This window comes from Mesocricetus auratus, unplaced genomic scaffold (assembly GCF_017639785.1).
Source record: "Mesocricetus auratus isolate SY011 unplaced genomic scaffold, BCM_Maur_2.0 Super-Scaffold_100020, whole genome shotgun sequence".
NCBI classification, from domain to species: domain Eukaryota; kingdom Metazoa; phylum Chordata; class Mammalia; order Rodentia; family Cricetidae; genus Mesocricetus; species Mesocricetus auratus.
This window is the reverse complement of record NW_024429201.1, coordinates 10,820,527-10,844,168: the sequence shown is the minus strand read 5'-3', so window position 1 is coordinate 10,844,168 and position 23,642 is coordinate 10,820,527. Positions and strand designations below refer to the sequence as shown.

General features: G+C 41.0%; 1 protein-coding gene across 3 annotated transcripts in view; it reads left to right on the top strand.

Annotated features, from left to right (window-relative positions):
- Positions 1 to 23,642, top strand: part of Pde4d (phosphodiesterase 4D) — a 1,369,715-nt gene that overhangs the window by 34,587 nt on the left and 1,311,486 nt on the right. Inside the window, exon 1 of one of the 3 annotated variants that reach the window (XM_040728828.1) lies at positions 2,824 to 3,033. The exons of 1 other annotated variant lie outside the window; for it this stretch is intronic. The gene's annotated coding sequence lies outside the window, so the exon portion shown is untranslated. Of the gene's footprint in view, positions 1 to 2,823; positions 3,034 to 23,642 lie in introns of those variants that run through there. One more of the 3 variants, XM_040728824.1, reaches the window with a different exon arrangement.

Here is a 23,642-nt window from a genome sequence, read left to right as displayed (position 1 = left end):
GGTGCAATAGCTGTTAGAGATGAGCTATGGCAATGACAGGGAATAGTCTCTCAAGCTACAGCCTCCTAATCCAAGGCCTGATGGTTTGAGAATGATGTCTGCTGTAACTGACTCTGACATGCTGGCCTAGCAATTTTAGGCAAGAGGAAATGATAATGATAGTATTGGTATGTGTATTTTATTTTCTTCTTCCTTGATTTGTTTTTAATAGGGTACATGGAAAATGTGATTATACAATTGGTTCAAATTGAATCATACTTCATACCTTGTCATCTCTTTCATTGTTCAGTGTTGAGTCCCCTAACTGTGTCATAGCACCAGTTGCTATAAGCTTAAATCCCCAGAAACATGTCCTGTTGCAGGAGCTATCCCAAGGTATTATGATTATTACAATTTTGGGAGGGAAGACTGTAGTAATATTTTTGAAAGCTCATTGCATTAGTTTATTGGGATGACCAGTAATTATTAATCAATGAACAATTTGTAATTAAGTCAGCCACAACTCGTAGTCTCTCTGAGGGTCAGAGAACCAGGAGTTTGTTATGTCATGACAGAGTGGAATGTACAATGACAGTTGGCCACTGTCCTGGGTGAGACAATGCTCTGCAGAATTGAAGCTGATGAGCTTTTTCCAGTTGAAAATTTCTGCATGAAAATAAACGTGCAAAGACTTCCATGCCTCAGTTTACCACCCAGGAATGTCCAGCTTGTTGTCTGTGGGCTGCACACATGTCAGGATGGCTACAAATGTGGCTTGGCACAGGAGTGTCTTTTTAAGATCCTTGAGGATTTATTCTCTAAGTCAGTTGTATAATGTTTTTTTTTATTTTTTCCCTTTTTTAAAATTTAAGTTAGAAACAAGCTTGTTTCACATGTCAAGGGCAGCTCCCTCTCCCTCCCCTCCTTCCCCGCCCTCCCCACCAGGCCCCCCAGTCCCCTGCCCAATCTCCACTCTGATCCCCAGGGAGGGTGAGGCCCTCCATGGTGGATCTCCAGAGTCTGTTGTTTCATCCGGGCAGGGCCTAGGCCCTCCCCTGAGACTCCAGGCTGAGAGAGTCTCCCTCCATGTGGCAGTTGTGTAATTTTTTGAGTATGAATTCTGAGTAATGTTCTGTTACAATGCCAAAGGGTTGAAGATACCTGCTGACTACGCTTGGCCTTGTCTGTTGAAATGGGGGTTTGAAATGAGAATTCAAGAAGGATTTAGTGATATTTTATTACCAATTAAAATCAGGGATTTTGAATTGAAGATTCAACAATATTAAGAGTATGGTTTTCCATTTCAAACTAATTCATTTATGTTCTCTCTGAGCAAAACGGACAACAGTTTTAATACCCTTACTAGACATTTCCATTCTCACAAGGTCACCGTAGGCAGCAGCAGTGTCATAATATCTAATTAAATTAAAAAAAACCTAAACAGAGCAAAATATTCTTTTCTGGCTTGTCACAAATTGGGCAAGTCAAAGAATGAATCCTGGGAAGAAATTGCCCACAGATATTTTTTCTATTCTCTGTATTCTGTTACTTTATTCCTGGTGTCATATCTCAAGTTGAATTCAGTCACTTATCTATAATAAACCAGAAGTATGCAAGTGTCTCTTCCATTAATGTTCTTTATACTTGGTTACCAAATGAAGCATTTTCTCTCCCTTTGGGAGATTATTAAAGCAAAACGCAAATCAAACTTTTAATAATTTCTCTTGCCACTTTGAAAACACAACTTGATTTAGTTATTTGAAAGGTCTTCTTTTTTGAGAATTTTTGTTTTTGCTAATATCACATTTGCTACAAATTTTGTTGAAGATGTCTAATCTTCTGGGCATTTGTATTTGTTACCAGGGAAAAGATGTTTAGTATTTAAATGGTGTGGGGTTGTGAATATCTTGTTTTCTTTTTTTTTAATTTAAATTCTTTTTGCTAACTTGTTTAGTGAATTCAAACATTTTCATAGGTTCTTTAATAAAAAGTGTAGAAGTGTGGTGTAGTAAACATCAGGTGTAATTAGTCGTTAGAATTTTGTGGTAAATAAGAGATATAGAGGGGAATAGTAAAACTCCGTCTCCAGGAGCGATGCAAAGTCAGCCTTTGATTCTGGTTCTGAACATTTTCTACTTCAGCCCTCTCTCTCACCATGGGGCATTCTTGTGGCTCAACAGCCAGAGGAGCTGAGCAGCAGTTTCTCTTCCTGGCTTCCCCTGTGCACAGTTATTTCCTCCCTGTTAGAGAAAGCAAGCAGTTCCAGTTCGTCCTTTCCCCTCCCTGTCGGCCCGGTTGACCTGTGTTCTCAGGAGTAGATAAACAGACTCTCCTGTCAGTGAGAGAACTATGCGACTGCTCCTGGAAAATTACTTATTTCCCTACCCCAATGCATGTTATTTCAGGGACACAAACCTACCAGACGCAAACCTAATAAAAAGTGGTCCACGACAAGCATGGGACCAAGAAAAATAAAATGAAACAGAAGCCTATTTAGTTGCTCAAGCAACTTGGTGGGTATCGTTTCCTCTCAGCGTTTTTCCTGCTAACAATAAAAGGGAAGCTGAAGGTTACCTCAGGGTTTGTCTGCGGCTCGCCCTTTGGTGTCTGGGGTGTCTCTGGTCCTTTAATGCCGGCATTTGCTGGGACTTACACGCCAGGAGATCTTGCTCCAGCTTCAGTTCGTGCCAGATCACCTGCCCTCCTTCACTGAGACAAAGAAGCTGTGATTTTTCCCCCCCTCTGGCCTTCCCAGGCAAAGTGACTGTATAGATAAGCAAAGTATTGTGTGGAGTATCTCCTTTGCCGGGCTCCAGCACAGCCCTTCAGCTGTCCAGAGCCAGTTAGACTTGTTATGAGGAGCTAACTGATTGGCTGGGTCCGGGATCAGTTTCATAGATTATAGCCCGGCGGTTGGGAAGCACCAGCCCTATAGTTGCTGTAGTCCCGAGGCTTGCCAGTTCCTGTCTTAATGCATATGTTGTTGTCACTGAGTCCTAGCACGGCCTTGGATGTTTCTGTCCTAAATAGCTGACATTGCATCTTCAAGACTGTGTGAGTAATCCAGAATTTTTTTTCAAAGCTCAGGAAATTAATTACATGCCCTGGGAGGGAGTGATTATAAGGAGAAAATACTGAACTAGTGGATGATTCATTTTCAAGGTGCTTTGCTGTAATGGCTCAAGTTCAACGCGATGAATCTTAAAGCTTCTGGGACCCGACAGGGCTATTCTTGCTTTTCCCCTCTGTGAATCACAGCCAAGCCGCATTTGAAGGCAGCTTCTGGAGGCATTTGTTAACCCTGCTTGTTTTATGGGGGTCTATAAAATGATAAAGCCCAACCCCAGCAGGTTGAACCAGAATGCAGGGATCTCAAAGCAGACATCTAGAGACCCCGAGTGAGGTAAATTGCAGGGTTTCCTATCTGCCCTGTGAAAACTGAGCTCGAGTAGCAGTGGAAACCACCCCCTGGGGACATAGGTCCATAAAGGGAGAGCCAGGGAAGGAGAGAAGGTGGCTGGAGTATTCCTTCTCTGTAATTTGCAGCTAATTTAAAATGCACATCACGAATAACTAGCAGGATTATATGTGCAAAAATGCTGTTTGGGAAATTTATTTGGTAGAGGGCTGAATGGGAAACCAGGAATTTATTTTCAAATGCGGTGTGAGAAGCAGTTTAAAACACACACACACACACACACACACACACACACACACACACACACACACACACACACACAGAGCTCTAAGGGTGGAAAGTCTATGAATTGGACTCTGTGGTTGGTTTGGGTAATTACTGGGGTAACTTCTGTCGTTAACAAGGTTTAGGGTAAAGCTGAATCAGACAGAAGGAGAAACTGGTAAACTTCACTCTATTCTCTCTAGCACATGCTTCAACACTGGCATCACACTGAGTGTGAACCGCTAAATGCAAGCAGTTTGTTTTACTTGCAAATCCCTGTTGATCTCTCTTGGCCTTTAACACACAAAAATGCTAATAATAGGGCTTTGCTTATGGAGTTAGTGCCTACGAAATTTTTCATCTTCTCAAAAGATTTATATATGTATATATATTTCTGAATACAGATTAAAGTGATGCTATTTCTTGTCGATTTGGATGGTTTTCCAGGTTACTTTCTATCCCATTTTTTCTCTTTAGACTTGTTGATTCATAGCTATGTATTTGTGCTACATATGTCTTAAGCATCAACAATTTGAAAGTTTTTAACACCCTGAGTTTCCGTGGTAAATTTTCTAATAGCTAGAACAATGACTTGCCAAGTCCCAGACTCAAAGCAGCTTAATTTGGGTTGTATATATTTAAGCACTGGACACCATTAGCCTGTAAGAGAGACATATTCATTGTGGTTTTACACTATTTTAATTTTAGATGAAGTTTAATGTTAAAAGCATTTCTTTTCTTTCTGAACTACCACCCTTTTAGATCATACCATGGGACAAAATTCATTAAAAGACATAGAATTCTTGTCTGTATCAACCAAATATGCATAAGATAATTAAAAAATGGGAATCTAATATAGTCCATATAAATGCATTTACTGTGTGCAGAAATGCTACTGAGTTCCTTTACTGTGGCAAACAGATTTCATTCATTAAAACAGCCAAGAATGCTAGGGAAGGTGGTTGAAAAACTCAGTTTTTCATTTCTAATCAACTCTATCAGTGGGAAAGATGAGAGGTTCTTCTGTGACAGTGACACGCCCCTTCCCCAGGTATCTGTGGCCATCGAAGAAAGGGGTGGTGGGTAGAAGCTGCCTCAAGGGGGACTGGCTTTTGACCCCCCCCCTGCTCCCGTTCTTACCTAGGGTCACAGTTTAGGTTTTATTATAGCCTTTAAAAGTATTTATTTTATTTTTGAGATTATGATATAATTGAATTATTTCCCTCTTCCCTTTCCTCACTCCAAACCGTCCCACATGCCCCTCCTTTCTCTCTTTCAAATTCATGGTTTCTTTTTTCTTAAATTGTTGTTACACACACACACACAAAGACACACACACACACAGACACACACACACACACACAAAGACACATACAAACGCCTAAATGTCACTTGTTCAGTCTGTGTAATGTTCCTTGTGCGATTGTTTTCGGGCTGAGCATGTGGTGTTGGATAACCAGTTGGTGTGCTCTTCCCTGGGTACTTGGCAACAGACAGAGACCATTACAGACAACCACGGCAGCTTTTGCGTCCTTACCTTTCTCCCCTTTATTCTTCACGCCTTGGCCTCTTATTGGGATAAATCAAATAGGCTAAGATTATTTATCAACCACTAACTTGTGTATACAGCTTACAGAGTGTTTGGAACCAGCAACCAGAGAGATTCTGGTGGGTCTATATGGGAACGTTTGTTTGCATCTTATGTTGGCACTTCTCGGACCTTCATGCTTTCCATTCTACTGGGCATGTCTGGGTCACAGCCCTTTTGGTAAAGGGAAAAAATGAGCAAAAGAAATTCAGGGTTGCCAGGGACCCAGGGGACAGTGAGAAAAAAAATGTCTCAATGTCTCTCCAAAAGCAGCAATTGATCTTTCCTCTCTCTGTTCCCCTTCAGTTTCTAAAGTCTTTTTTTCTTTTGGCTTACTGTGGAACTTATGTTGCAGAGAAGTTTCTGTAAAACTATGCGTGTCTGCCATAGACAGATGGATTTGACAAAAGATGTATCCAAGAAGGAATTATTACATCATGAACTTGCTAAGTGGCATTTGGAAACTATTAACACTACCTACAAGTGCAATGACATAAATCCAAATTGAAAAAGGAAATATTTCTTGATTGAACTACATTTTCCAGTGTTATTTAAATTTTTGTTTTTTGGAAGATCTTACTCTTCCTTATGGCATTTTCCCCCCCTTGGAGTATACAGGGGCTAGTCTGATTGCTTGCCTTTGCCTGAGCATTTAGTGATTTCAGTGAGTGTTTCCAAGAGTTGCGATCCCACTTTGAGTGTGCATTGGAGAAAGCAGGGCAAGAAAAATGCAATGCCCATTCCAGTTCACAACATAAGGCGTGCTGCCAAATGTTAAATACTTCAGACCTTTATCATCCCACTCCTGCCCTCTTCTCCACTGGTCTCAGAGGAGCGCTCACTTAACTTCTAGGCAATCAATTATCTCATCTTTATGATGCCAGCAGGTGACACAGCTTCCAGTTATATTGATGGCCAGCTCCAACTGTGTCTTTATAATTTCAAATAGCAGAGTCTTCCAGTAAGTCAGTCTTGGTGTCCCTGGGATCACATGTAAGCCATGGAATCTTTATAAGCTTCGGTCTTTGCCTGTAAAATCAAAACAGGATGCGTGTTCTGGAATTTGGATGAATTGTTGAATTTCCACAGGGCAATGAGAAAGTGCTTGCGTGAGAGCATTGTAACATGGACTTTGTAATGTTGTTATTACAGCAGCTAACTGTACCAGGCTCAGTGTACTTTCTTTCTGGAAGCCAACTCCAAGGAAGGAGGAATACTATTCACGTAAAGCAAGCCTTCCTTTGGTATTGAAGTTATAAAGGGCTTCAGTCCTTATCTGTCCACAGCTTGAAACACAAGTGGCTTTGCTGCGATAAGTAAACATGGACACGAATGCGCAAACATACTCAATTAACTTGGTGCCGTGTAAATGTCACCCACTGCCACGATTATCAGTATGTTAATAGAGGTTATTTATAACTTATTACCTTTAAGATGGAAACTCTCAGATACAGTTCTTATTGATTAGTTAACTTTCTACACTTCAGCCATTTCTTTCAAACAGGGTGGATTTCTTCAATTGGGAAGCTTATGTGATGATTTTTCTCCTACTTAGGTAAAACACTATGGCAACAGTTAGGTAAGCACTCCCTTGTGGCCTGAGTTTAGAACTATTGATGACGTGGTTTTGGAGTACATCATTTCCTCACAGGGAAAACTGAGTTTGAAAACTCAGAGTGACAAATGTTCTTGGATATTTTGTTCCTGTCTTGAATCTTTATTAAATTTCTCCAATAGTGTGTTCATGTGGGTTTTCAGCAAAGCTTATCCTTGGCTCTTTTTATTGTAACTTTCTGACTTAAGAAGCTCAGTCATCAGGTTTGAATCCCCAGTTTTTAGCTGGTTCTACCTTGGAAGGTTATCATTCGTTTTGGAACACTAGCTATAGCTGTGCCCTTTATTTTGGCGACGTGAGGGAACTTTCTAGAAACAAAGAGACTTTATTAATAATAGTTTGAAAAACTGACCTGAGATCACATTCTCTTGGCTTTCTTGGGCCTTTGATAATGAGATGAGGTTTTCTTCATTAATTAAAAAGTTCAGTTTAAAAAATGCACTAAATTTTCATGTAGTTTAGTGATGATCAGTAGTTATGTGCCAGGAATATAAAAATGAATAAAACATGGCTTCTGCAAGAAACTTCACCTGATAGTTTATTTCATGTTTGCATAACTGTCAGGTAACTCTGCAAGAAGTGGCTCCTTTTGGGCTTATTGGCCATTGCTTCAAGTATTTAGTGTGACTAAAATGCTTTGTAGAAATATTTTATGAAATTATGTTTTTTAAAGAGCTGAATTTTTTTTTTGGTTTTTCGAGACAGGGTTTTTCTGTGTAGCTCCAGCTGTCCTGCAACTAGCTCTGTGGACCAGACTAGCTTCAAACATACAGAGATCTGCCTGCCTCTGTCTCCTGAGTTTTGGGATTAAAGGCATGTGCCACCACATAGTCTAAGAGTCATAATCTTATATAGTCCGTTTGCTATGATTTTTATGGACAAAAGAATGGTGGCCCCAACATGTTACTGAGTTTTGTTTAATTTTCACACATAGTAGAATTCATCAAGAAGTTTGTAGTACAATTGTTTTCTCTTTACTCAAGTTTTAGTTTCTATGATTTCAATTACTAATGGTCTAATATGGTGTGAAAATGTTAAGTGAAAATTCCACAAATAAGCAGTTCATAGATTTTAAATTCCACGCATACTACACAGCACAGTGTTACACTCTTCTCTAGTTTAGGATGTGAATATCCTATGTCCAGTTATCCATACCGTATGTGTGTCCTGCCTAGCAGTCAGTCAGTAGTCCACCCGCTTCTAGGACATCTGTGCAGATACAACGATGCTTCTGTTCAAGCAATATCTATTTGACCCAATGATGGTCTGAAAGTGGAAGAACAGTGCTGGTGAGCATTCTGATATGTCAAAGAGAAGCCATAAAGCATGTCCTTGTAGTGAAAATGTAAAAATTTATGATGTAATGAAATAAGCAAACTGCATGCTGAGGCTTCTACCGCCTATTCAAAGAACAAATGACCAAACCATCTGTCTATGAAATTATGAAGAAAAGACATGAAAGTGTGCTATGTCTGTTGTCATATCTCAGACTGCAGAAGTTATGGCCACCATGCATGGCACATGTTTAATAAAGACTAAAAACTTGTCATACTTCTGCATGTATGTACAGGGAAAAGAACAGTGTGCAATAAGGCTTGGTATCTACTTAGTTTCAGGCATCCAGGTGTCATGGGGATATAGTGTGTCTATGGATTGGGGGAGGCAGGAACTATTTTCAAAACTGAGGCTAGAACCCTGATCTCTTGCCTTCTTTTAGGGTCTTACACATTAGGCAATAGACTACTATATAAAACTGCACTTGCATATTTTATAGCTATGACAATCACCTGTGAGCATGATATTTACTAGAAGATAAGTGAATAAAATATAAGATATTTAATAATGATCCAAAATTATCAGGAAAGGAATAAAATTTTATCATTCCAGAAAAATCTCATTTAATTTTTATTATTTAAATTTGATTAGTTTCTACACATCAGCTCTGCTAACATTAGCTACCGTAACATTTGCAATCTCAGTGGCTTTGCCTAGAAATTTCTCATTCCTTGAAAGTCCAAAGAGAGTATTATCTTCCCCACATGGTATCTTTGTAAAGATTTAATTTAATTTTTTGACAGTTTCTTACTTGTGTGCCAAGTACTGTGGCCATATTCCCCTCCACCACTAATTTTTGTTATCCCTCCACACCATTCATCACTTTTTTTTGTCTCAACTGGTCCTCCTCTTTTCATGTGTTTGTGTGTGCATATGAGTGTGCATGCATGTGTGTGCACCCATATTTATGTGCATATGAGTGTATGTGCTTATGTGTGTGTGCATATGTACTCACTTGTGTGAGCATATGTGAGTGGTAGTACATGTGTGTGCATGCACACACGCATGTGTGTATATGTTTGTGTGTGCACATGTGCATTAACATATGTGTGGGAATTTGTGGGTGCATGTCCACATGTGTGCATATGTGTATGTGTGTGCACATGTGTGTGTATGCACCTGCATGTATGTGTGTGTTCATGTTTACATGAGCATTTATGTGTGTGTACTTGTACACACGTGTGTGCGTGCACATGTATATATGTATGCTTATATTTGTACATGTGCAAGGATGCATGTGTGTGTATACATGTGTATGGATGCAAATTAGTGTGTGCATGTGTATGTGATTGCATATGCATGTGTGTGTATGCGTGTGTGTGAAAGTCTTATGTAGATTGTCACAAATAATGTATTTTTGTGACTACAATGGCTGTGTTTTCTCCAGGAGACTCTGCCTTGTAGTACTCCTTATTCCCTGGCTATTAAAGACATTCTATCAAAGTATAATAATGATAATGATAATAATAACAATAATAAATAATGATGATAAAAGCAATATAGACACACCACCCCTCTGTGGTGTCCAGCCTGAGAACTCAGCAGTGTGTTCTCAACTTCCAGAACATTGCTAAAAGAGATTTTTCTAAGGCTGAGAGTTGCCCCAGTGTGTGGTGCTAAGTATTTAGAAGGCAGTTTAATTACACATCCATTAAGTGAGACATCATTAGTAGGTTCCATCACTGGGTCTCATGACTTTCCTAGTCATAGGTTTTTTTTTTGTCTTTTGTTTTTTGTTTTTGGTTTTTTTTTGGTTTTATGAGACAGAGTCTCTCTGTATTGTTTTGGAGACTGTCGGTCTAGCCCGGCCTCGAACTCACAGAGATCCGCCTGCCTCTGCCTCCCGAGTGCTGGGATTAAAGGCGTGCACCACCACCTCCCGGCCCTAGTCATAGGTTTTGACCAGGTTTACAATACCAGACACATATTCTCTCTCATGGCTTCAGATCTAAGGTGGAAGTGTTTGGTTATTCTTTGAACAGTCAAATCTTTATTGTATCTTTGGCATATCTTGACTGGCAGATTAGTATTGTAGATACAGGGTTCAAAGTTGGATTAAATCATTGATGGCTTTTCTCTCCTAAAGACTGCAACACTATCAATGCAATTTGGCAGGGAGGAAGCTTCCATCTAGGTTACAATTTAAATTTAGTGTCCAGTATCTAAAGTATGTGTTTTCAGTAATAGTGTCTTGCTGTCTAGTTCTGCTGGCAATAAAAAGCAATGGCAGCGGTCTATTTGCTTGGGAGATCCTAGGGGCTTCCTTACTAACAGCTCATAGGGAGATATCTTATACTTGGCAATGGGGTTTTTGTTTAAAGACTTATTACTTTTGGAAGCAATATTATCTATGGATGCTGGAGTGTTCTGTTCAATCCCTCCCATACTTTTTTGATTAGCTTATAAGGCAGTAGGTTCCTGCATAACTTTCCCATACATCCTTGTTTCAGTTGGCTCTCCCTATCACTCCTACATTTTTCCCACTCCCTGCCTTTCTCCTCATTTGAACCCTTCCCATACTACCCACTCCTATATTAAATGCAGCTAGTTGAGCAGACTTCTCTCATGTATTCAAATGATGCCACTCCCAGCACGTGTCACTGCCAGAATTCATGTGCTGTGCTTTGGCAAAGGAGCAATCACCCAAGCTTGGTCACATGTATGGAGCACTAAGGTCTTAGACGCATTTATGGCAGGAAGGAAAAGCAAGTTGGTTTGGAGTTTTCTTTAATTTGGAATGTGTATACCAAAGTACCCATGTCTGAGGCTAGTAGGTGGCTTGTCTGCAACCAAAATTTGTTTCTCACTCTCTTGCAAAGTGTAAGTCTGAAACCAGGGTGCTAGCATCGTTGGGTTCTAGTGAAAGCTATCTTCTAGGTTGTAGATGAATGACACATTATTGTGTCTTCACATTTTAAAAAGAGAAAGCTAGCTCTCTGGTTAAGAGGGCTCCATTCTATGATGCAATTTCCTCCTAAAGTTCTTATCTCCAAATACCATCACATTATGAATGAGATGGCAACATATGAATGCTGGGAGAAATAAACATTTGACTCATAACAGTGATCAACTAACAGATTACTGTCATACCTTCATTTCTGTTTTGAAAATTTCTCTTTTTTCCCCAATTGTTTAGCACATCTCTGTACAACATAGTCCTTATAGACAGTGATATAAATAAGAAATATATTGGTTCTTTATAAAAAATCAGAGGTATAATTTAACTTTTACTTTTTTATCCATATGCTATGTCTTTTCCAAGGCCATTAAGATATAACTCAACATTATGATTGCAATGATTGCTACAATGTAATGATCCTGTTTCAGTGTGAAAAGTGTTTCTGGAATGTTTCTCTCTCCCCACTTTTTCCTCCCATGTGTAGGTTTATTTCAAGGTCTTGCTTTGTCATCTAAGGAAATAGCTTGTACAAAACTGGCAACAGTGTTAAAATGGCTTATCAAAATGTAGCCATTCACTATGTCTTCCTGAGGATTTATAAACTTTGTATGGATTCTTACCAGCAGAAGCTTCTTGATTTTTGCTGGGGAGTATTTGCACAGCTTCTGGGGAACCCATTTGTCATGGGGTTCAGCCAGTTCTGAGACCAACATGAACTTGGTTCAAAGCCTTTCTGGTTTTTGGAAGCTGAAGTTTGTCTCTACTCTGAATTTCCAGGGACTAATAAACATATTCACATCACAAACATGAAAGAACATAGACATCTACTCATTGAATAAAATGTAGTTTTCAAATAGCTGCTTTAAAAAGGAAACCTGTGAACCTTTAATTTTCTTTTAACAAAGCATCATAACTGAATTTAGTCCTTCTCCTGTATATAGTGGGTTCAGATATTTTCTTAGGTGTTAAGCCAATAATAACTTCAACTGAATTGAAAATCAAATTACTTTCCTTCTTTATAAAGCAAATTTACAGTCAAGCTATTTAAGAAATAACGATGACAAACAAAATTCTCCTTCAAGCTTTATATTCTGACCCAGAGAACACAAGAACTGACTTGTCCTAACATCCTCACATTTTTCTGATTGAACTGAGAATGCCCGAAAAGAGTTTTCCCATAGCCCATACACTTGTTTATTTTCCTGGCTCATTCCAAAAACATTTTAAATGCACCACTGGAAATGAGTAAAATGTCAATCTAACATCCAAGCAATCTTTTTGTTTCCTCAGAGCTAAAAAGGGAAAAAGAAAACAATAGACACTTAGAATTTTTACCCCAAGGCATTGAAAAATACTGACATGTCTCAATATTTAAATTTAAGAATCTGAAGAACAGATTATATTTAGTAAAGACTTTAAATACATCCATTTCTTTTAAAATATGTATTTTGAGAATTTCTTTTTTCTTTTCCTTCTTTTTTATTTAAATTAGAAACAAGCTAATTGCTTCATATGTCAATTCCAGTTCCTTCTCCCTTCCCTCCTCTCTTGCCATTCACTAAATCCCCCAACCCCCCACTCAATCCCCAATCTGCTCCCCAGGGAGGGTGAGGCCCTCCATGGGGGATCTCCAAAGTCTGTCATATTATCCAGGCCAGGGTCTATACCCTCCCCCTTGTGTCCAGGCTGAGAAAGTATGCCTCCATGTGGAATGGGATCCCAAAGTCCATTTGGATGCCAAGGATAAATACTGATCTACTATCCGAGGCCCCAGAGATTGCCAAGGCCTCCTCACTGACACCCAAATTTAGGGGGTCTGGATAAGTCCTATGCCTGCCTCTCTCAGCCATCGGTCTGGGGTCCATGAGCTGTTTCTATGGGTTTCACCAGCTTGGTCTTGACCCCTTTGCTCATCTCTCCTCCCTCTCTGTGGCTGGGTTCCAGGAGTTCAATTCAGTGTTTAGGTGTGGGTGTCTGCTCTGCTTCCATCGGCCACTGGATGAAGGCTCTAGGATGGCATATGAGGTAGTCATCAATCTCATTATGCCAGCACCATTTGTTGAAGATGCTTTCTGTTTTCCATCGTCTAGTTTTAGCTTCTTAGTCAAAGACCAGGTGCACACAATCTACCTCCACCTCCCTCTCCAACTCTCTCTAGACTCTCCCCAATCTCCATCCCAACTCTGTGCCTCTTTTAAAAATAAAATACATCAATGAGTCCAGTTGTTTCTGTCTATATGTACATAACTATGGGATTAACCACTAGAGCATAGGCAATACTACAAGGATCCATACTCCTGAAAGAAACTGTGTCTCCCTATTCCAGCAAGCCCCCATTGCCAATAGCTACTCAGTAGATGGGAGTTGGACTTTTTGAGCTCTTTCCAACCATCCTGAAATATTGACTGGCTTGATCGTTTTCTGCCATGAGTTTATGAGTGTAATGTCCCTATCATGTCCAAGAGACAGGATTCTCCATGTTCTCCCCAAGCTCTCGTTCTTAAAAAACTTTTTTTTATTATTTTAATTTTAAATAGCTTGTTTTATATGTCAATACCAGTTCCCTCTCCCTCCCCTCCTCCCGCACCCCCCCACCATCCCCCCCCCAGCCTCCTACCCTATTGCCACTCCCTTCCACATAGGGGATATCTAGTGTCTGTCATTTCACTCAGGGCAGGGTCCAGGCACTCCCCTAAGTGTCCAGGCTGAGAGAGCATCCCTCTTTGTGTTATGGACACACGATGTCTGTTTGTATTCCAGGGATAAACACTGGTCCACTGCTCAGGGCCCCATAGGTTGCCCAGGCCTCCTCACTGACTCCCACATCGGGGGCTCTGGATCAGTCCAATGCTGGCCTCCCTGCTGTCGGTCTGGGGTCCAAGAGCTCTCCCCTGTTCAGATCAGTTGTCTCTGCTGGTTTTGCCAGCCCATTCTTTGCCAATTTGTTCATCGCTCCTCTCTCTCTGTCACTGGGTTCCTTGGGTTCAGTTCAGTGTTTAACTGTGGGTGTTTGCCTCTGCTTCCATCAGTCACTGGATGAAGGTTCCCGGATGGTTATAGACATCAAGTTCATTGTCAGGAATGGGCAGTCGAGGTGGTCTCTCCACTATTGCTTAGCTTGCCAGTTGGTGTCATCCCTTTAGATCACTAGAGGTCATACTGGTACCTGATCTGTCTTCTAACCTATGACTCCCTCTTCCCCCTATTCTACCCCCCCCCCCCCACTCAACCTGGAGAGATGGCTCAGCCATTAAAGGCTAGGCTCACAATCAAAAATATGAGTTCGTTCTTAAAAACTTTATGCCCCTTCCTTTGTAATGTTGGTTTAGCCGCTAACAGGGAACGGTGTGACAGAGATGTGCCGTTTGGGGCTGAACACTCTATAGTCACTTGTTCTCTCCTTCCTGTTACTTGTGACTCTTTATGGTTACTGTTGTTCACTGCATTAAGAAACTTCTCATACCAGGAAACTTCTGTGGATGCAGAGCTGTACTAATCTAGGGGTATTGAGAAGGCAATTTGATACTGTGCCAGTTTAGTAAACTAATAGCAGGAACTTCTTCCCTAGGGTGTAAGACCTCTCTAGGCATAGATTCTTTTTTTTTTAATTTTTATATTTAAATTTAAATTAGAAACAAGGTTGCTTCACATGTCAATTCCAGGTCCCTCTGCTTTTCCCTCCCCTCCTCCCATGTCCAACCCCTCCAATACTCCCTCATTTTCCCAGGGAGGGTGAGGCTCTCCATGGGGAGTGTCCATAGTCTGTCATTTCATCCAGGGAAGGGCCTAGACCCTCCCCCAAAATTCCAGGCTGAGAGTGCATCTATCATTGTTGGATGGGAGTTCAAAGTCCATTTGTATACCCGGGATAAATACTGATCTAATACCTAAGGCCCAATAAATTACCTAGGCCTCCTCACTGACACCCACATTCAGGGAGTCTTGATCAGTCCCATGTTGGATTCCCAGGCATCAGTCTGGGATTCAAGAGCTAACCCTTGTCAAGTCAGCTGTTTCTGGGTGTTAAACCAGCCCAGTCTTAACCCCTTTGCTCATCAGTCCTCCCTCTCTGTCACTGGATTCCTTGAGTTTAGCTCAGTGTTTAGCTGTGGGAGTCTGCCTCTGCTTCTATCAGCCATTGGATGATGGTTCTGTTTCCCAGACTCTCTGGTCATAGGATTATAGGCTGGCACTCCCCAGATCTATGTCTAAAATCCATATATGAGAGAGTACATTAGGCATAGATTCTTTGCCTGGTTACAGTACCAGGCACAAGTTTCCTGCTGTGGAACATACCTTAAGTTTAATCAGAAAGCCATTGTTACTAACAACATCCATGCCACTATTGCACCAATGGGGATATTTTGCCAGGATGATGGTTATTATACTGTACAGAGCTGACAGCTTGGTCAGACTATGAATGGCTTTTCTTCCCTAGAAATCTGCATAGCACCTTCCCAAACTGTTAAGGTTAGCCAGGTCAGTACCAGCTTGATTTCTTTATGCCTTATGACCTTAGTGTGCAATATCCTTCACCACATGGTTTTACTATCAATTTATTATTGGTAAACAACAGCAATGGCAGTAGTCTGTAAGGTTTGTGTATGGGGATGTCTAAGTCCCTGTCCTGCCTAACACTTGTATTCCATTCTTGGCGTTGATTCTTTTAATATATAACCTATGCTGAGAGAAACATCATCCCCTCTTTTAGGTAGATCAATTCAAACTCTTTCTCTCTGTACATATTGATTTTCTAAATATCCTCAGTGTTTGTTATCCAGCCTTAATCATTCCTCTCCTTTCACCATTTAGACTTTCCACTACCACTCTTTCCATTTATACCATTTGCATTCTCCTAGACCTGCTCCCTGGAAATGGCCCTCCCCTTGCTTTGTGCCTCTATTCTAGTTTCCTGGATTTTACAGATACTTCTCACCAACCACATAGGTCTAAAGATCTGACACCAAAATCCACATATGAGAGGGAACATGCAGAATTTCTCTTTTGAGTTTGACGGATTTTATCATCTCAGGTTGAAAGCTAAGGTGTCTGGATTTAAGGTAATATTTTGACATAGTGTTATTCTTAAATACATGGTATTGAGAACCATGTCGTCTTGGTTTAGACCTCAGTTCTGCCACTTAATAGCTTGTTACTCTGGAAAAACATTTCATCTTCCTGTGCCTTAATTTTATTATTAAAAAAATGGGGTAGCTAAGAATACCTAAGTACTTTAAGTGGAGATTAAGTAAATTAATATTTATAAAACACTCAGAATGATGTATATCTCATATGAACTGCTTTGCAAATGTTTGTTGGCCTTGCTCATATTATTGAGGGAACTGGTTCTTGCACAGATTGTGTTTATTGACTGAAGTTTATTCTGCTAGTTTCAAAACTAGGAGGAATTCATTTTCATGGGCTTTTCCATATGGATCCTACATAGCTCTGTGTCACTCTGTTTCAAGGAGATTAAATACAACCTTTCCTTTATTGATTCCATCATCAAAAAAGCAGATACATTACTATGCATCAAAATTCAACTATGCTATTATTGCTCATTGGTCTTGAGTAGTTAGCACAGGGGTTCTTAGGGGACACTGAGAGTCCCAGGCGTAGTCTTTTCTCTTACACACATGGACCAACAGTACTGTTCCAATCCTCTGATTATGTTCCAAAGGATTTTGGCCTTCACTACTCTGGCTTATCCTAACAACAGTCATTTAAAATTCCTGCTTCTATGTAAGTAAGAAAATAGCCTTGCTTCTTTTTATTTGTCTATGTGTATGTGCTGTAATTGCATATGGGTTATGTATGCACATTTACGTGTGCAAAGGTGGCCATGTTCATGCTATAGCACTTTGTGGAAGTCAGAACATAACCTTAGATGTCAGTTCTCACTTTCTACCTTGTTTGAGACAGGGTCTTTCTTTCTTTTTTTTCTGAGACAGGGTTTCTCTATGGCTTTGGAGGCTGTCCTGGAACGAGCTCTTGTAGACAATGCTGGTCTTGAACTCACAGAGACCCACCTGCCTCTGCCTCCTGAGTGCTGGGATTAAAGGCGTGTGCCACCACTGCCTGGTGTGATAGGGTCTTTCTTTTTAAATTGTTTTTCTATTACATAAGCTGGAATAGTTGGCTTGTGATCTTCCAGAAGTTCTCTGCTTCTCATTCAAGGGTATTCAGTTACAGACAGCTCTGTTATGCATTCAGCTTTTACCTCGATTTTAGGAATTCCAACTCAGGTCTTCACATTGGCGCAGATGTTTTTATCCACTGAGCCATATCAACAGACTCCCCCCAATTAGCCTTGTTTCTGATATTCCTGATGAAAACGAGACAATAGGTGTCACTAAAAGAAGTTACTCTTCCCTGAGAGTGAATAAGAACACGGAGGTACCTTTTCCTTCTGTATGAAGGTTATGTTTTAGAGTAATGGTTGATAAACTACTACCTGTGGGCCAAACTCTAGTTTACCTGTTCTGTTCAATGATCTGTAACAGATACTGTATCCCTTAATTGCATTTTGGATAGATAAGAATTCATTTCAGTAGTCTTCATTGGGTCTGCAGAAACAGCATATTCAGGGCAACTCAAGAGGAGGTAGAGATGGGTACGTCAAGTGCCATTGTGGGGAATCTTCATTTTGGTATCTGTTGCTCTAATGTTATCAGTACACAATGTCATGACAAATTATATAGTGTTCTGTAGAATGTTGTTCTGGTAATGTTACCATTTGGTAGCTGATTGTTTCACATAACTATTCAAAGGAAATGTAAATGCTTTGGTTGACTATATTCCATATACTTGTATTCTTAAGTACATTTCTGTCCTTTACAGTAAGATATGCCCCCACCCACCTTGTATTGTACAGGAGCATAGTGCATGTGGATTTGCATTCAGACTCATTTGTTTTACTGAAGAGAAAGCCGCCAGAAGTTGTATTTACAACAGCTTCCTTGGTTTCCTAGTACGTAAAATAGAGGTGAGAATGCCCGTTCTGCTTCACGTCCAAGCAGAAGCCCTGATCCGTGCACAGGAGAAGGCGAGGGTGCATGCTTTTTCTTATGTTTTTAACGATATTCTCAGAACAGTTTCTTTCTGTGCAGGGATATGTGTGTCTATGGAGTTGAACGGAATCTCACTCTGCATGAACTAACACTGTCAGCTGTGCTGGGTGGGTTTGAGTCTGTTAGTGAGGGGGAGCTAGGTGTGAGAGAGACCCTCTAAAGAGCCTGCGCATTCCTCCCATGTGGAGTCTGTCTTGTTCCTCACATCTTTTATGTAGAAGCTTCAGCTTTAGTGTGGTACTCCCGGGAGATATGCAAAGATAAAGGCAAGATGGCAACCTCGGAAGGGAAGAAGGCAGGGTCTCTGCCGCGGCAAAAGACAGAATAGAAGCGTATCTTGCGGGTCTATTTCAGAAGCAGTGCCTTTAAGTGAATCTGTTACACAGACAGCAAGGTTGCTAGCTTCTTAAAGATAAAGGAAGGAATGTTTCCTTTGAACAAAAATAGACTTTAGTTGGTAGAAACGGGATGTCTCTCGCGATGAAGCAGGAGCAGAGTTTCTGAGGGGGTGTGGAAAACATATGTGACTCCATTTTGTTTTTACTGAACTGCACAAAGAAAGTCAACACTCTGCTCAGTTAAGGCATTCATGCGTCTAAGAGATCACTGCTCTGAATTGTAACCACACTAAACACATTTCCTCACATTCACATTGTTTCCATTACGTTTTGAAAACCCTCAGTGAGAACTTACTCTTCTTTGCATAAAGGACTCATCATTTAATTTTTGTTAGACATTTTAGAGGATATGTTTCAAATTATGATCGTGAATTTGATTTTAGAAAGACCCATACTTGTTCTTTTAATGTCTTGATTATTTGGAGGATAATTATCCAAGTTGTGCTCTTTCTCTATGGCTATATATAACCAAGCCCCCAAAACCTTGTATCTTAAAAATGTCACCCAGGGATTGTTTTCCCAGTCTACCAATCACCTTGAGTGTTCTACTTATCTAAACCAGGCTGTGATTATTAACTGGCAGTGTAAGGAGGAATCTAAATGTTCCACACATTTTTATATCTCTCCAGCAGACTAGTCTAGGCATGCTTTCAAAATGGGTGTTTAGGGTCTGTAAGCAGGCAGGTCCAATTATATAAAAGGTTAGGTCACAGCACACACACACACACACACACACACACACACACACACACACACACACACACACACACCCTAACCTTCAAGTCTTGGTATCACATTTGCTAACCCCCCTTGGGCCAAGGGAAGGTGTGGTGAATCTCAAGTCCTGGAAGAGGAGAACAAAGCTATGAGTGCAGTGTGTATACAAGGCAGTTGTGATTTGAAGCCATTAATACACTTGTGTACCAAAAGTCATTTAAATTTTTTTCTTCAAATCTGTAGCCTCTGTTTCTCCAGTCGTCTTGTTCTATGGCATTTCTAAAGACTTGGTAAAATAAAAACAAAATAAAAATCCTCTAGTTACTTCTCAGTACCTATTTTTAATGCTTGCTGAGAGGTTAGTCTGTCATTAAATGAAAATCTTAATTTACTTGTGGGCCCACCACTACTTAAATGTATCAAATGGTATAAATTCTCTAATTCCAAGGTTGTTTTCAGTTCTGTCTGTATCTAATCCTGATCGCTAGTCTATTCTAAGCAGTTCCAGTATTTTGGGACCTGTATTTGAACATCAATTGGTGGGAAAATCTGTGGGTTTTAGTCTTGGCTTTTTGTGTTACTTTTATACATTCTTCAGCTCATAATTCCATGTTTCCATTTATTACTGTCTACTATATGTATCCTAGAGAAACCTCAAATGCAAAGAATACTCATTGTCTTTTTTTGGTTTCTAACACCCTTGAATGGGAGCCCATTGAGTGGCTTTCATACTGTTTCAATCATAAATTATACAGTTGTACAAAAATAGACAAAATGTAGGTCTTCTGGGAGCCTAAGATTGGCTTGGCCTAACCAATACTAAACAAATGCCTGACTATGTATGCAGACTAAAGTCTGGCAGCAATATCTGTTGTGGAGGAAATGAAGTAGTGTATAGATGGAGCGATAGTGGACGTGCTTTTAGGTTGGGTGTTCAAGGAAGGCCTCTGAAGTGAGGAAGTGAGCTGTGACTATCTGGGCGGAGTGTGTTTTCAGCAGAGGAATGAGCAGGTGCCAAGGCTGCTGGGACTTGTAATGGAAAATTAGGAAACACCATGAGGAGACGTCTTTGAGCCAGATCATACGGGGTCCTTTTGAACGGTGAAGTCTTTGCACTTAGATTGTAAGTTCAGTGGCAATCTGTAGGTCCCTTTGGCAGCAGGGGAGAGATATGATCTGATGTCTGGCTGCTGTGTGAATAGGCTAATCTAGGGAGTCAGGCTTTGAAGTTGGGAGCCTGTGATGGCTGTGTTGGAGAGAGATGCTGTTAGGCGAGTAGGAGTGGAGGCTGTAGGAGGAGGGCAGATCCTTCAAACATGTTTCATTTAAATCATCTAAATTTAGAGACCGTGATCAGCTCTGCAAAGCTGAGCATATGGAGTGTTTCCCAAAGCAGGCCTAGCATACATCCGGTGACATCTGAGTTAATTTTAGGTTCTCTGTCACATGAATGGATTTCCAAATTTTAACAGCTACTTACGAATCTGGTGCTCCTTAGGAAACATAAGACATGCATGTAAATCCTGTAGTTTCAGTTTTTATTTGAGCAAGAATAAAGTATTGATTATATGCTGGAGGTCGTAAAAATTAGGAGAAATATTGACTGTCTAGAAGGGGGAATGCTGATATGAAAGCTCACAAGATTCACTTTTGAGGGGCAAGTTTTATACCATGTTGTAACCATTGGATATTATGCTTTTGGTTATTCATTGAATTACGGATTCCATATTAGATGATACCGTATTCTGTCTCACTCTAACCCTGTGAGATGTAGGTGGTAAAGCTTTAGCGTTTTCATTTAAGACATTAGGGAAGTGACTCTCACAGGGAATCAGAACTTGTTGTAGGAAGTCTTCTCTGGATTCTCAGATATGGCAAGACTGTAAGAGTCATCCGTAGCCGTGGTGACTCCTCTCATAATAAGGACTTAGTCTGGTTTGCAGAGCGATGCATCATCGGGCCCTGGAGTAGTTAGCTCCTGTATGTGACAAACTTGCTCAAGGGATGAAAGAGAAATGAACAGATCTCTTCCTCTGTAAGTGCTGGGGGGGGGGTTGTTTCCCTCACAGCAGGATGTTTTAAGGGGCAGTCATCCAGGATTTCCCTGGAAAGGCCATATTTGGGGACTTTGCAGTGACTCACTTTGCTTCCTAGTTACATGTTTTCCAGGTGTTCAGGCCACGGTTTCATCTTGGTCTCTTTTCTGCCTAGATATTCAATGCTCAAACCCCAGTCTTGCACCTGAAACTCTAGCTGTGGAGGGATGATCTCACTAACAATCTTGGAGCCTTTTTAGGCAAGATAACCCCAGGTAAACGACTTACCTTCTTTGAACATTAGTCTCTATCAGTGTAAGGGAGAGAATCCGAAGGAGAATCTGAATCCAGACTTAATTGATAGCCCCCATGTGCAGGTGAGGTTGAGTGGCCAGGTGTCAGGCAGAGCACCGTTAGGACCAAGGGGACCTAGATCAGGGTGAAAGTGATGTCCCTTCCTTGTGGGCATGTGTGTTCTGTTTTCTACCTGGAACGTTCTAAAAAACCAGACAGACTCCTTTAAGGGTTTTTGTTTGCTTATTGTATTTTTTAAAGGCTTATATTATTTTTTCTCTAACATATTAGGAGCTGGAGACCTAACTTGCTTGATGATTGAATTCATCCCAGACATGTACGCACATGCTTGTGCACATGCACACACACACACACACACACACACACACACACACACACACACAGAGAGAGAGAGAGAGAGAGAGAGAGAGAGAGAGAGAGAGAGAGAGAGAGGGAGAGGGAGAGGGAGAGGGAGAGGGAGAGGGAGAGGGAGAGGGAGAGGGAGAGGGAGAGGGAGAGGGAGAGGGAGAGGGAGAGGGAGAAACAGAGACAGAGACAGAGACACACACAGAAATACAGAGTCAGACAGGAAGAGACAGAGAGACAGAGAGAAACAGGGAGAGACAGAGTGCCAGAGTGATAGAGAAATGCAAACAGAAGGAGAGGCAGACAGAGAAAGGAGAGGAGGAGGAAAGAAAGAAAAATAAAGGAAGAAAGGTAAAAAGGACCAGTTTTAAGGGCCCAGCCAAGTTCTTGCAGTGCCAGTCAGTAGGGAATCTTGATACCACATACTCTGGTGAGCAGAGCAGAGCATGCAGGCCGGTGGGAGTGGGGGTGGGCAAGCAGGCAGAGTGAGACAAGCTCAAGTGACTGGAAGAAGAGCTTCCAGAAATGGACCAGGGGCATCCAAAAAAGAGCACAGTTATAGGGTAGGTGTGAACCTGGATGTTGTTCCTTGGCCTTTCTTTGCTGAGACAGGAGCAGAGGAGAGCAGGGACAGTGCCTAAATAATCACATGTTCAGTACTCATGGAAGCTTTAGCCTTTGCCTTGTCTCCTATGTTTGTTGTTCCAAATGGCTAGCCAGCCCTGGAGGTGCAAGCTGTTTGAATTCATTTGTACAAATTCAATGTGAAAAGATATGCCAACTCAAACCCTACAAACTTTTGACGTGCTGAATGAAAGATATGTAGATTAAAATGTCAATAGGACATTTTAATAGGCTCAGTGGGGGTAAGAGCTAAACATTTTGTATCGTGTGCTAGATAGTGTTATGTCAACTTGACACAAGTCAGTCATTAGAGAGGAGTCTGAAAACAAGTCTCTGGAGCATTTTCTTAGTGATTGACAGGGTAGAGCCCATCCCATTGTGGGTGGTGCCATCCTTGATCTAGGTTTTATAAGAAAGCAGGCTGAGTAAACCTTGATGAGAAGTCCAGTAAGCAGTACTCCTCCATGGCCTTTTTATCAGCCCCTGCCTCCAGGTTCCTAGCCTGTTTGAGTTTCTATCCTGACTTCCTTCAAAGAATGAAGTAAAAGTGTAAGCCAAACAAACACCTTCCTCCCTGACATGCTTTTGGTCATGGTGTTTCATCACAAAATAGAAACCCTAACCAGGATACATTCCTTCCATCATATGTTGGAATTTAATTCTCAGATTGCTGGTATCAGGAATGGAGCCTCTGAGATGTCATGACATTGGGTAAAGCCCTCATGAATAGAATTAGTACTCTTAATAATCAAAGGGGAGCCAGGCGTTGGTGGTGCACGCCTTTAATCCCAGCACTTGGGAGGCAGAGGCAGGCGGATCTCTGTGAGTTCGAGGCCAGCCTGGTCTACAAGAGCAAGTTCCAGGACAGCCTCCAAAACCACAGAGAAACCCTGTCTCGAAAAACCAAAAAAAAAAAAAATAATCAAAGGGGAAAAGCCATCAAATTGATGGTTGTTGGAGGAATGGGAAGGTTGGAGGAAGAGTATCTAGGATATGCTGGAGGGAAGAAAGGGAGGAGGAAAGTGCTGTAATTCAATTT